Below are 11,408 nucleotides of genomic sequence, written 5' to 3' on the forward strand. Positions count from 1 at the left end.
AAAATAGTCCACATAGGATTGACGCACTGCACGTGCGGTTTGGGGGGCCAAGCCTCTATGGCTAGCCTGATGTCCCGGCTCCGGAGCCACAAGATCAGCCTCATCAGGCAATACCGTCAGGTACGTTTGAGAATTTCTTTTCAAAAAATTGTGCAAAATGCAACAAGATAGTATAATATAATTCCACTTGTATTCCGCCATGTTTATTGCTGTTAAAAACAATCTGAATCGGCTGGCCATGATTCCAAAGGCATTCTCTACCACACGTCTTGCCCTGGCCAGCCGATAATTAAAAACCCTCCTCTCATGGGTGAGGGTGCGTACGGGAAATGGCCTCATGAGGTGGGGACCCAAACCAAAAGCCTCATCTGCTACAAACACGAAGGGCAGACCCTCTTCGTTCTCCTCCGCAGGTGGCAATCCTAGGTCCTCCAACCGAAGCCGTTGTGCGAACTCCGTCTCCGCAAAGACACCGCCGTCCGACATCCGGCCATTTTTCCCAACATCCACGTACAAAAACTCGTAATTTGCTGAGACCACCGCCATCAAAACAACACTGTGGAATCCCTTATAATTGAAGAAATGGGATCCACTATGGGGTGGGGGCACAATGCGGATGTGCTTGCCATCAATGGCTCCTCCACAGTTCGGAAAGTTCCAACGCTGGGAGAAGTCCGCTGCCACAGTCTGCCATTCCTGTGGCGTGGTGGGGAACTGGATAGAAAGAAAAAATAAAAAACATTAGAACAAAGATTTTAAACAGAATATAGCTAAAATTACAAGGGATCCCACCAACAATTCAACAAAAAAGGTTAGTATTAAAAAAAAAAATGTGAACAATTAAGCATATTAATCACCCCCCTCTGATGTTTAAAATATATATTTAGGGGGAGTGGGGCTCAAGATGAGATGAGAAACAACCCCCCAAAAAATATCTAAATAAGAAAAATAATTATTAGTATGTATTTCAAAAATCTAGGGGGGGGGGTTTGGACAATGGAGGCCACAAATAAACGGGGATATAGGGACACACAAAATGCAGCACTACAATGGAGGCCACAAATAAACGGGGATATAGGGACACACAAAATGCAGCACTACAATGGAGGCCACAAATAAACGGGGATATAGGGACACACAAAATGCAGCACTACAATGGAGGCCACAAATAAACGGGAAGATAGGGACTATGCTAGGTGGGTTTGCCCACAACATAGAATGATGGACAGGTTGGCTAAATTAAATAAACATGTAGGGCTTTACTAATTGTGTAGAACAGCATACATAGAGACAAAGTGAGCATTCTGAGCATATTAGAAAATTATTACTTATTTTTTTTTTTTTTTGGGAATTAGTTTGACCATTGAAAGAACACCACTTACCTTAACATAGTCCTCCTGAAGAACCTGAATGATGGCCGAACAGGTCTCAGGGATTATGAGGCCCAGAGCCTGGGGGGAGATGCCCGTCGAGAACTTCAAGTCCTGCAGACTTCTCCCTGTTGCAAGGTAGCGCAACGTAGCAACTAGCCTCTGCTCAGCAGTGATGGCTTCCCGCATAACGGTGTCCTGCCTGGTGATATATGGCGACACCAAAGCCAAAAGCTGCTGAAATACGGGGTCAGACATCCTAAGAAAATTCCTGAAATCATCAGGGTTATTTTCTCGGATCTCCCGCAGCAGAGGCATATGAGAGAACTGGTCCCTGCGTAGCAACCAGTTCTTGGTCCACAACCTCCTCCTCACCCTGTTCATGGACCGTCGCTGGGATGCAGCACACATCCTAACAACAAGCACAGCACGATCTCGGCGACGAGTTCGTACCCGCAACATGGCTAGAAAACGGTCGTCAAATCAGATCAGACTAAAAATTACGCCCTGAAGTAAAGAATGGCCTTTGAAGAACGACCTGCTAAACAGCACCGTGCACACCAAACGTAATGCCTAAACAAATACGTCCTTAGTACAAGCACTGTATCACAGATCCGACAACAAATAGACAAACTGTACGACAGAAAACGAAATTTAAAGCACAGTCACTGAAAATCACGAATCGTATCTCACCAAACTTTTACTAACACGCAGCAACACGATATCAGCAAAAGAGGCCGTCTTCCGCATGGAAACGACCCTTTATAGTGACGTAGTGCGTGATTGACGGAACTGCGCTGTGCTAGAGCGTTGTGAAAAAGCGATGGTGTGTATGCTACGTCGTTGTTCAAATTGAAGTTTGAAAAATGACGTTTTTTTAAAGCACATAAAGCGTCGCATTTTTCCATCGCAGAAAACGATGGTGTGTACGCGGCATAAGAGTCGGTTCACATAGCAGCGGCACGACTTCGGGGGCGACTCTGCAAGTCATCCTGAGCACGACTTCAGAGGCGATTTGCAGAACGACTTCTGTATAGAAGTCAATGCAGTTCGCCCCGAGCCGCCCCCGAAGTCGTACAGGAACCTTTTTCTAAGTCGGAGCGACTTGCGTCACTCCTATTAGAACGGTTCTATTGCACTGAATGGAACGTCAGGCGGCTGAGCCCCAGTGTGAACCGGGTCTTATACACTCACTACTTTACATTGTAGAAAAGTGTAATTTCTTCATGAAAAGTTAGAATAAAATATTTACAAAAATGCGAGTTGTGTGTACTCACTGTTGTGAGATATATTCTCTCTTTCTCTCTCTCTCTCTCTCTCTCTCTCTCTCTCTCTTTTACACATTTGCAAGACCATATTTTGAGTTGTGGGAATATATATATATATATTTTTAATAGGACACATAGTTCCTATTCTTATCCCATTAAGATCACTCTTTAGGGTCAGGCAGCGCCATCAACCCCATCTCTTTTACCATATCTATTAGTACCTCCTTTTGGGGATTCTATTAGGGGGGGCAGCAGCCTTTTCTATTAATTATCCTAAGCGCAGGATTATTTATTTTTGTTATATTCTCTCTCTCTCCCCCCTCTCTCTCGTGTGTGTGTGTGTGTCTCTCTCTCTCGTCTCTCTCTCTCTCTCTCTCTCTCTCTCGCTCTCTCTCGCCTCTCTCTCGCCTCTCTCTCGCCTCTCTCTCTCTCGCCTCTCTCTCGCCTCTCTCTCTCTCGCCTCTCTCTCTCTCTCTCGCCTCTCTCTCTCACCTCTCTCTCGCCTCTCTCTCTCTCGCCTCTCTCTCTCTCGCCTCTCTCTCTCTCGCCTCCCTCTCTCTCGCCTCTCTCTCTCTCGCCTCTCTCTCTCGCCTCTCTCTCTCTCGCGCTCTCTCTCGCTCTCTCTCGCCTCTCTCTCTCTCTCGCCTCTCTCTCTCTCGCCTCTCTCTCGCCTCTCTCTCGCCTCTCTCTCTCTCGCCTCTCTCTCTCGCCTCTCTCTCGCCTCGCTCTCTCTCGCCTCTCTCTCTCTCTCTCGCCTCTCTCTCTCTCGCCTCTCTCTCTCTCGCCTCTCTCTCTCTCGCCTCTCTCTCTCTCGCCTCTCTCTCTCTCGCCTCTCTCTCTCTCGCCTCTCTCTCTCGCCTCTCTCTCTCTCGCCTCTCTCTCTCTCGCCTCTCTCTCTCTCGCCTCTCTCTCTCTCGCCTCTCTCTCTCTCTCTCGCCTCTCTCTCTCTCTCTCTCGCCTCTCTCTCTCTCTCTCTCGCCTCTCTCTCTCGCCTCTCTCTCTCTCTCTCGCCTCTCTCTCTCTCTCTCGCCTCTCTCTCTCTCTCTCGCCTCTCTCTCTCTCTCTCGCCTCTCTCTCTCTCTCTCGCCTCTCTCTCTCTCTCGCCTCTCTCTCGCTCTCTCTCGCCTCTCTCTCTCTCGCCTCTCTCTCGCTCTCTCTCGCCTCTCTCTCTCTCGCCTCTCTCTCTCTCGCCTCTCTCTCTCTCGCCTCTCTCTCGCCTCTCTCTCTCTCGCCTCTCTCTCTCTCGCCTCTCTCTCGCCTCTCTCTCTCTCGCCTCTCTCTCTCTCTCCCCTCTCTCTCTCTCTCGCCTCTCTCTCTCTCTCTCTCCTCTCTCTCTCTCTCGCCTCTCTCTCTCTCGCCTCTCTCTCTCGCCTCTCTCTCGCCTCTCTCTCGCCTCTCTCTCGCCTCTCTCTCGCCTCTCTCTCGCCTCTCTCTCTCTCGCCTCTCTCTCGCTCGCCTCTCTCTCTCGCCTCTCTCTCTCGCCTCTCTCTCTCGCCCCTCTCTCGCCTCCCTCTCTCTCGCCTCCCTCTCTCTCGCCTCTCTCGCCTGCCTCTCTCTCGCCTCTCTCTCTCTCGCCTCTCTCTCGCCTCTCTCTCTCTCGCCCCCCTCTCTCTCGCCCCCCCTCTCTCTCGCCCCCCTCTCTCTCGCCCCCCTCTCTCTCGCCCCCCTCTCTCTCGCCCCCCTCTCTCTCGCCCCCCTCTCTCGCCTCTCTCTCTCTCTCGCCTCTCTCTCGCCTCTCTCTCTCTCGCCTCTCTCTCTCGCCCCCCTCTCTCGCCCCCCTCTCTCGCCTCCCCCTCTCTCGCCTCCCTCTCTCTCGCCTCTCTCTCTCTCTCTCTCGCCTCTCTCTCTCTCTCTCGCCTCTCTCTCGCCTCTCGCCTCTCTCTCGCCTCTCTCTCTCTCGCCTCTCGCCTCTCTCTCGCCTCTCTCTCTCTCGCCTCTCGCCTCTCTCTCGCCTCTCTCTCGCCTCTCTCTCTCCTCTCTCTCTCTCGCCTCTCTCTCGCCTCTCTCTCTCTCTCTCTCTCGCCTCTCTCTCTCTCTCTCTCGCCTCTCTCTCTCTCTCGCCTCTCTCGCCTCTCTCTCTCGCCTCTCTCGCCTCTCTCTCTCGCCTCTCTCGCCTCTCTCTCTCGCCTCTCTCGCCTCTCTCTCTCCTCTCTCGCCTCTCTCTCTCTCCTCTCTCGCCTCTCTCTCTCCTCTCTCGCCTCTCTCTCTCCTCTCTCGCCTCTCTCTCTCCTCTCTCTCGCCTCTCTCTCTCCTCTCTCTCGCCTCTCTCTCTCTCGCCTCTCTCTCTCTCGCCTCTCTCTCTCTCTCGCCTCTCTCTCGCCTCTCTCGCCTCTCTCGCCTCTCTCTCTCTCTCCTCTCTCCGTCTCCCCCCTTTCTTGCTCTCTGTCTCTCTATATATCTATAGAGAGATAGATATGAGCGGGAGAGAAAATCTCACATATCTATATATAATTTTTTTTTAACATTATTTATTTTATTTTATGAGGCACCTTCCATTCCGAGAGGACATTTTATAAATGGCCTTGTTTGTAATGTGCATGTGCGCACCAGGTGGGTTGGAAATCACAAGCGGTAAGCACTGGTTGTCCACAACTGCCAGCTCTCTCCTTCCTCTAACAATGGCTCTGGAGGATGTAGGATATTTATCAAAAAGCATTGTGAGGTCAAACTAGCTTTCAGCAAAGCATTCTCAGCAGTAGTATACTCAGGCCCAGATTTACTCCCTTTGCCGCCCCAAGGCCGGGTCCTTCAATGCCGCCCCCGCCTGCGCAGTACACATTATCCGACGGGGGACTTTTTCGTCAGGACACTGAGAAGCGGGGGAAGTTGCTGCCAAAAATGACATTGAGCATTGGGGAGTGCTGCTGCCGAAAATGACAAAATGACATTGAGAACCGGGAGGGGGGTTGCTGCTGCCAAGAACTATCTCACCTCCTCTTCCCTCTGTTTTTTCTCCTCTCAGGCCCCATGCACACGAGAAGCAAATGCAAACTCATCTAAACACAAGTTTTCAAACGCAAAAACCGGCGTTTAAAACGCCCGTTTTTGCCGCGAATTTCGCGGCGTTTTACCGCGATTTACCGCGTTTTACCGCGTTTGCGTTTATAAGCATTTGGTTAAGAAACATCATAAGACCCTCCCTAAGCTCAAAAAACAATATTATTTAACCATTTCAGCTATTTTGTGAGACCAGAGCAGCTGAGAGAGCAGCAGTGTACGTGTATTTAGCGTGTCACCTGCCACGTCACCTGGCCACATCACCTGCCACGTCACCTGGCCACGTCACCTGCCACAAGTTGTGGATTGTCCACTGGCCACGTCACCTGCCACATCAACTGGCTATGTCACCTGCCAAGTTGTGAATTGTCCACTTGCCACGTCACCTGGCCACGCCACCTGCCACAAGCTGTGGATTGTCCACTGGCCATGTCACCTGGCTATGTCACCTGCCACGTCACCTGGCCACGTCACCTGGCCACGTCACCTGCCACAAGTTGTGGATTGTCCACTGGCCACGCCACCTGCCACGTCAACTGGCCACGTCACCTGCCACAAGTTGTGGATTGTCCACTGGCCACGTCACCTGCCACGTCAACTGGCCACGTCACCTGCCACAAGTTGTGGATTGTCCACTGGCCATGTCACCTGGCCACGTCACCTGGCCACGTCACCTGCCACAAGTTGTGGATTGTCCACTGGCCACGCCACCTGCCACGTCACCTGCCATGTCACCTGGCCACGTCACCTGCCACAAGTTGTGGATTGTCCACTTGCCATGTCACCTGGCCACATCACCTGGCCACATCACCTGCCACGTCACCTGGCCACGTCACCTGCCACAAGTTGTGGATTGTCCACTGGCCACGTCACCTGCCACGTCAACTGGCCACGTCACCTGCCACAAGTTGTGGATTGTCCACTGGCCACGTCACCTGGCATGTCACCTGGCCACGTCACCTGCCACAAGTTGTGGATTGTCCACTGGCCACGTCACCTGCCACGTCAACTGGCCACGTCACCTGCCACAAGTTGTGGATTGTCCACTGGCCACGTCACCAAGCCACGTCACCTGGCCACGTCACCTGGCCACGTCACCTGGCCACGTCACCTGCCACAAGTTGTGGATTGTCCACTGGCCATGCCACCTGCCACGTCACCTGCCATGTCACCTGGCCACGTCACCTGCCACAAGTTGTGGATTGTCCACTTGCCATGTCACCTGGCCACATCACCTGGCCACATCACCTGCCACAAGTTGTGGATTGTCCACTGGCCATGCCACCTGCCACGTCACCTGCCACGTCACCTGGCCACGTCACCTGCCACAAGTTGTGGATTGTCCACTGGCCACGTCACCTGCCACATCAACTGGCTACGTCACCTGCCAAGTTGTGAATTGTCCACTTGCCACGTCACCTGGCCATGCCACCTGCCACAAGCTGTGGATTGTCCACTGGCCATGTCACCTGGCTATGTCACCTGCCACGTCACATGGCCACGTCACCTGGCCACGTCACCTGCCACAAGTTGTGGATTGTCCACTGGCCACGCCACCTGCCAAGTCAACTGGCCACGTCACCTGCCACAAGTTGTGGATTGTCCACTGGCCACGTCACCTGCCACGTCAACTGGCCACGTCACCTGCCACAAGTTGTGGATTGTCCACTGGCCACGTCACCTGGCCACGTCACCTGGCCACGTCACCTGGCCACGTCACCTGCCACAAGTTGTGGATTGTCCACTGGCCACGTCACCTGCCACATCAACTGGCTACATCACCTGCCAAGTTGTGAATTGTCCACTTGCCACGTCACCTGGCCACGCCACCTGCCACAAGCTGTGGATTGTCCACTGGCCATGTCACCTGGCTATGTCACCTGCCACGTCACATGGCCACGTCACCTGGCCACGTCACCTGCCACAAGTTGTGTATTGTCCACTGGCCACGCCACCTGCCACGTCAACTGGCCACGTCACCTGCCACAAGTTGTGGATTGTCCACTGGCCACGTCACCTGCCACGTCAACTGGCCACGTCACCTGCCACAAGTTGTGGATTGTCCACTGGCCACGTCACCAAGCCACGTCACCTGCCATGTCACCTGGCCACGTCACCTGCCACAAGTTGTGGATTGTCCACTTGCCATGTCACCTGGCTACGTCACCTGGCTACGTCACCTGGCCACATCACCTGCCACATCACCTGACCACGTCACCTACCACAAGTTGTGGATTGTACACTTGCCACGTCACCTGGCCATGTTACCTGCCACAAGTTGTGGATTGTCCACTGGCCACGTGACCTGGCCACGTCACCTGCCACATCACCTGGCCACGTCACCTACAACAAGTTGTGGGTTGTCCACTTGCCACGTCACCTGGCCATGTCACCTGCCACAAGTTGTGGATTGTCCACTGGCCACGTCACCTGCCACAAGTTGTGGATTGTCCACAATGCAATGCAAGCAATTACATTTTTTATGTTTTTTTTATGGTTTTTCATCATTTGCCATCATTTTTGAGATTTCTAATGTAAAAAAATAGGTCACCTTTAAAAACGCCTATAAACGAAATCGCGGCAAAACGCCGGTACCGCGATTTGCCGCGATTTGCCGCGATTTGCGTCTAAAACGCAAAAGCTGAATGCTTCTGAACCCAAAATTTTGGGTTTGGAAAAACGGCCCTAAACCCAACTGCTTTGAAACGCCAAAAAACTTGATTGTGTGCATGGACACATAGGATAACATTAAATGTGTTCAGGGGCAGTTGAAAAAAATGCCCAAATGCCTCTGAACTCGAGTTTAGCAGCGTCTCGTGTGCATGGGGCCTCACCATCCGCATGACAGGGGGGAACTCCCGATATGAAAGTGAACATGTCCTCTCCTCTCAGCCGCAGTGCCGCCCCTGCACCCACTGCCGCCCTTGCACCCACTGCCGTCCCGAGGCCTGGCCTTGTTTGGAATCCGGCCCTGAGTATACTGGAAGTCTGAATATAACAGAAAAGCTGAATGATTCTACACTTGCTGCTTAGCAGACCTTACTGTGTTTCCATACAGAATGGTGATCGTGACCGTTTTTAGCCAACTTTTTTCAGTCTCTAAAGTCTCTGCTACTGAAATCACCACTTCTTTTTTTGCTTTCAGTAATGTGATGATTATAGAGACTAATGCAATGAGCACAGAGCTGAGGCCCTCAAAACATGCATAGTTATGACCGTGTCCACCGAACAATAGATATGTCCAAAATATGATGCACCCCCATAGCGCAGCGCATTTGTTACCCGCTGATTGTATTGTTACTGATCACAAAAAAGCCATGGTAGTAATTTACTAATGATCTGGATACATTACTGATTTCAAACAGAGGCTGGGGTCTACAGAATAAATCCAGTAGGGTCGGCTCGTATAGCGGTCTGTAAAGGTCATTCCGATAACAAAAGCAGACTGTGGAGTGCAGCGGCCTGTTTTATTCATACTGTGCTATAGAACTGCAAAAATCAATATACGGAATTGTAAGACAATTATTATTATTAGTGTTCCCCCTTAGATCAGAGTAGTCTCCGTACATCAGAGTTCTCAGAGTTTACCCTTAGATCAGAGTCATCTCTGTACATCAGAGTTCTTAGTGTTTACCCTTAGATCAGGGTTCCCAGAGCATCCCTTATGTTAGAGTCCCCCCTTACATCAGAGTAGTCTCTGTACATCAGAGTTCTCAGTGTTTCCCCCTTAGATCAGAGTAGTCTCCATACATCAGAGTTCTCAGTGTTTCCCCTTAGGTCAGGGTTCCCAGAGCATCCCTTATGTTAGAGTCCCCCCTTACATCAGAGTCATCTCTGTACATCGGAGTTCTTAGTGTTTACCCTTAGATCAGGGTTCCCAGAGCATCTCTTATGTTAGAGTCCCCCCTTACATCAGAGTAGTCTCTGTACATCAGAGTTCCCAGTGTTTCCCCCTTAGATCAGAGTAGTCTCCGTACATCAGAGTTATCAGAGTTTACCCTTAGATCAGAGTCATCTCTGTACATCAGAGTTCTTAGTGTTTACCCTTAGATCAGGGTTCCCAGAGCATCCCTTATGTTAAAGTCCCCCCCTTACATCAGAGTAGTCTCTGTACATCAGAGTTCTCAGTGTTTCCCCCTTAGATCAGAGTAGTCTCCGTACATCAGAGTTCTTAGTGTTTACCCTTAGATCAGGGTTCCCAGAGCATCCCTTATGTTAGAGTCCCCAGAGTTCCCCCTTACCTCAGAGTCTACAGAGTCCCACCTTACAGTGAAAGGGAACTCTGCAAGTTCAGATGTAAAAGGGAACTCTTGTGATTAACTTCATTTAATTAGAAATGTTATTTAATTGCAAAATATATGTGTAGTTCATACTATAAAAAAAGATTGCTGTGTGCCGCTAAAGTGTTTGGGATTGACTTGAAGAAAAGGTGGCAACCCTACGCAGATGCCCCCTCTGCCTTATCCCTTGGCCCAGCTCTGACAATCCCTTTTAATAAAGGAGGATTCCAGACTGACATTCAAACACTAGCTATCAGATTGTACTGCATTTAGGAATTTCTATTTTTGAAAAGCTGCGGGGTAATTTGGGTGAAATCGCTTTTACTGGAAAAAGGTTTTTGGGGTATGAAATGGATTTCACAATCCTACTGAATTGATTGATGCTCCCGACAGGATTGAGGAATCTTTAAACATGATAGAGAAACAAACGTCTCCCATGTTGGGTCCCTCGGTTAGTGGCTGTTGAGCCCTGCAGCTTGAATATCAATAGGAGCAATAACAGATGTCAGATCCCAGAGTGTGTGCTCTGATCTTTGCAGATTCCTACCAGCAGATGGCGCAGCGTTTGTTTACATGAAGATGTGTACACAGTGTGGAGTCCACATAGATAAGTGAAGTCCTGAAGAGGACCTGTCCTGTACAACTCCAATGTAAAGAAAGGCAGCTTTAGTACTTTTTATGTGACATCCCAGGTAACTGACCTTTTTGTACGAAAGTTCAGAATCATGAAAAACTCCTCAATTCAGTTACACTATATTACCAAAAGTATTGGGACACCTGCCTTTACACGCACATTAATTTTAATGGCATCCCAATCCATAGCGTTCAATATTGAGTTGTCCCACCCTTTGCAGCTATAACAGCTTCAACTTTTCTGGGAAGGCTGTCCACAAGGTTTAGGAGTGTGTCTATGGCATGGGTGCTCAACCTGTGCCCCTCCAGCTGTTGCAGAACTACAAGCCCCATCGTACCTCTACCTTTGGGAGTGATACTTGTAACTATCAGCCTTGCAATGCCTTATGGGACTTGTAGTTCTGCAACAGCTGGAGGTCCAGAGGTTGAGTACCTATGGTCTATGGCAGGGGTCTCCAAACTTTCTAAACAAAGGGCCGCATTACTGTCCTTCAAACTTTAAGGGGGCCTGACTGTGGCCATCAGGAGTACAAAATCCCCCATCATTGGTGTCAGTGGGAGGAATTCTGCCCCATCATTGGTGTCATTGGGAGGAATTCTGCTCTATTATTTGTGTTATTGGGAGGATTTCTGCCCCATCATTGGTGTCATTGGGAGGAATTCTGCCCCATCATTGGTGTCATTGGGAGGAATTCTGCCCCATCATTTGTGTCATTGGGAGGAATTCTGCTCTATCATTGGTGTCATTGGGAGGAATTCTGCCCCATCATTGGTGTCATTGGGAGGAATTCTGCTCTGTCATTGGGAGGAATTCTGCCCCATCATTTGTGTTATTGGGAGGATTTCTGCCCCATCATTGG

The sequence above is a fragment of the Rana temporaria genome, chromosome 12 (genome assembly GCF_905171775.1).
Source record: "Rana temporaria chromosome 12, aRanTem1.1, whole genome shotgun sequence".
Classification (NCBI taxonomy): Eukaryota; Metazoa; Chordata; class Amphibia; order Anura; family Ranidae; genus Rana; species Rana temporaria.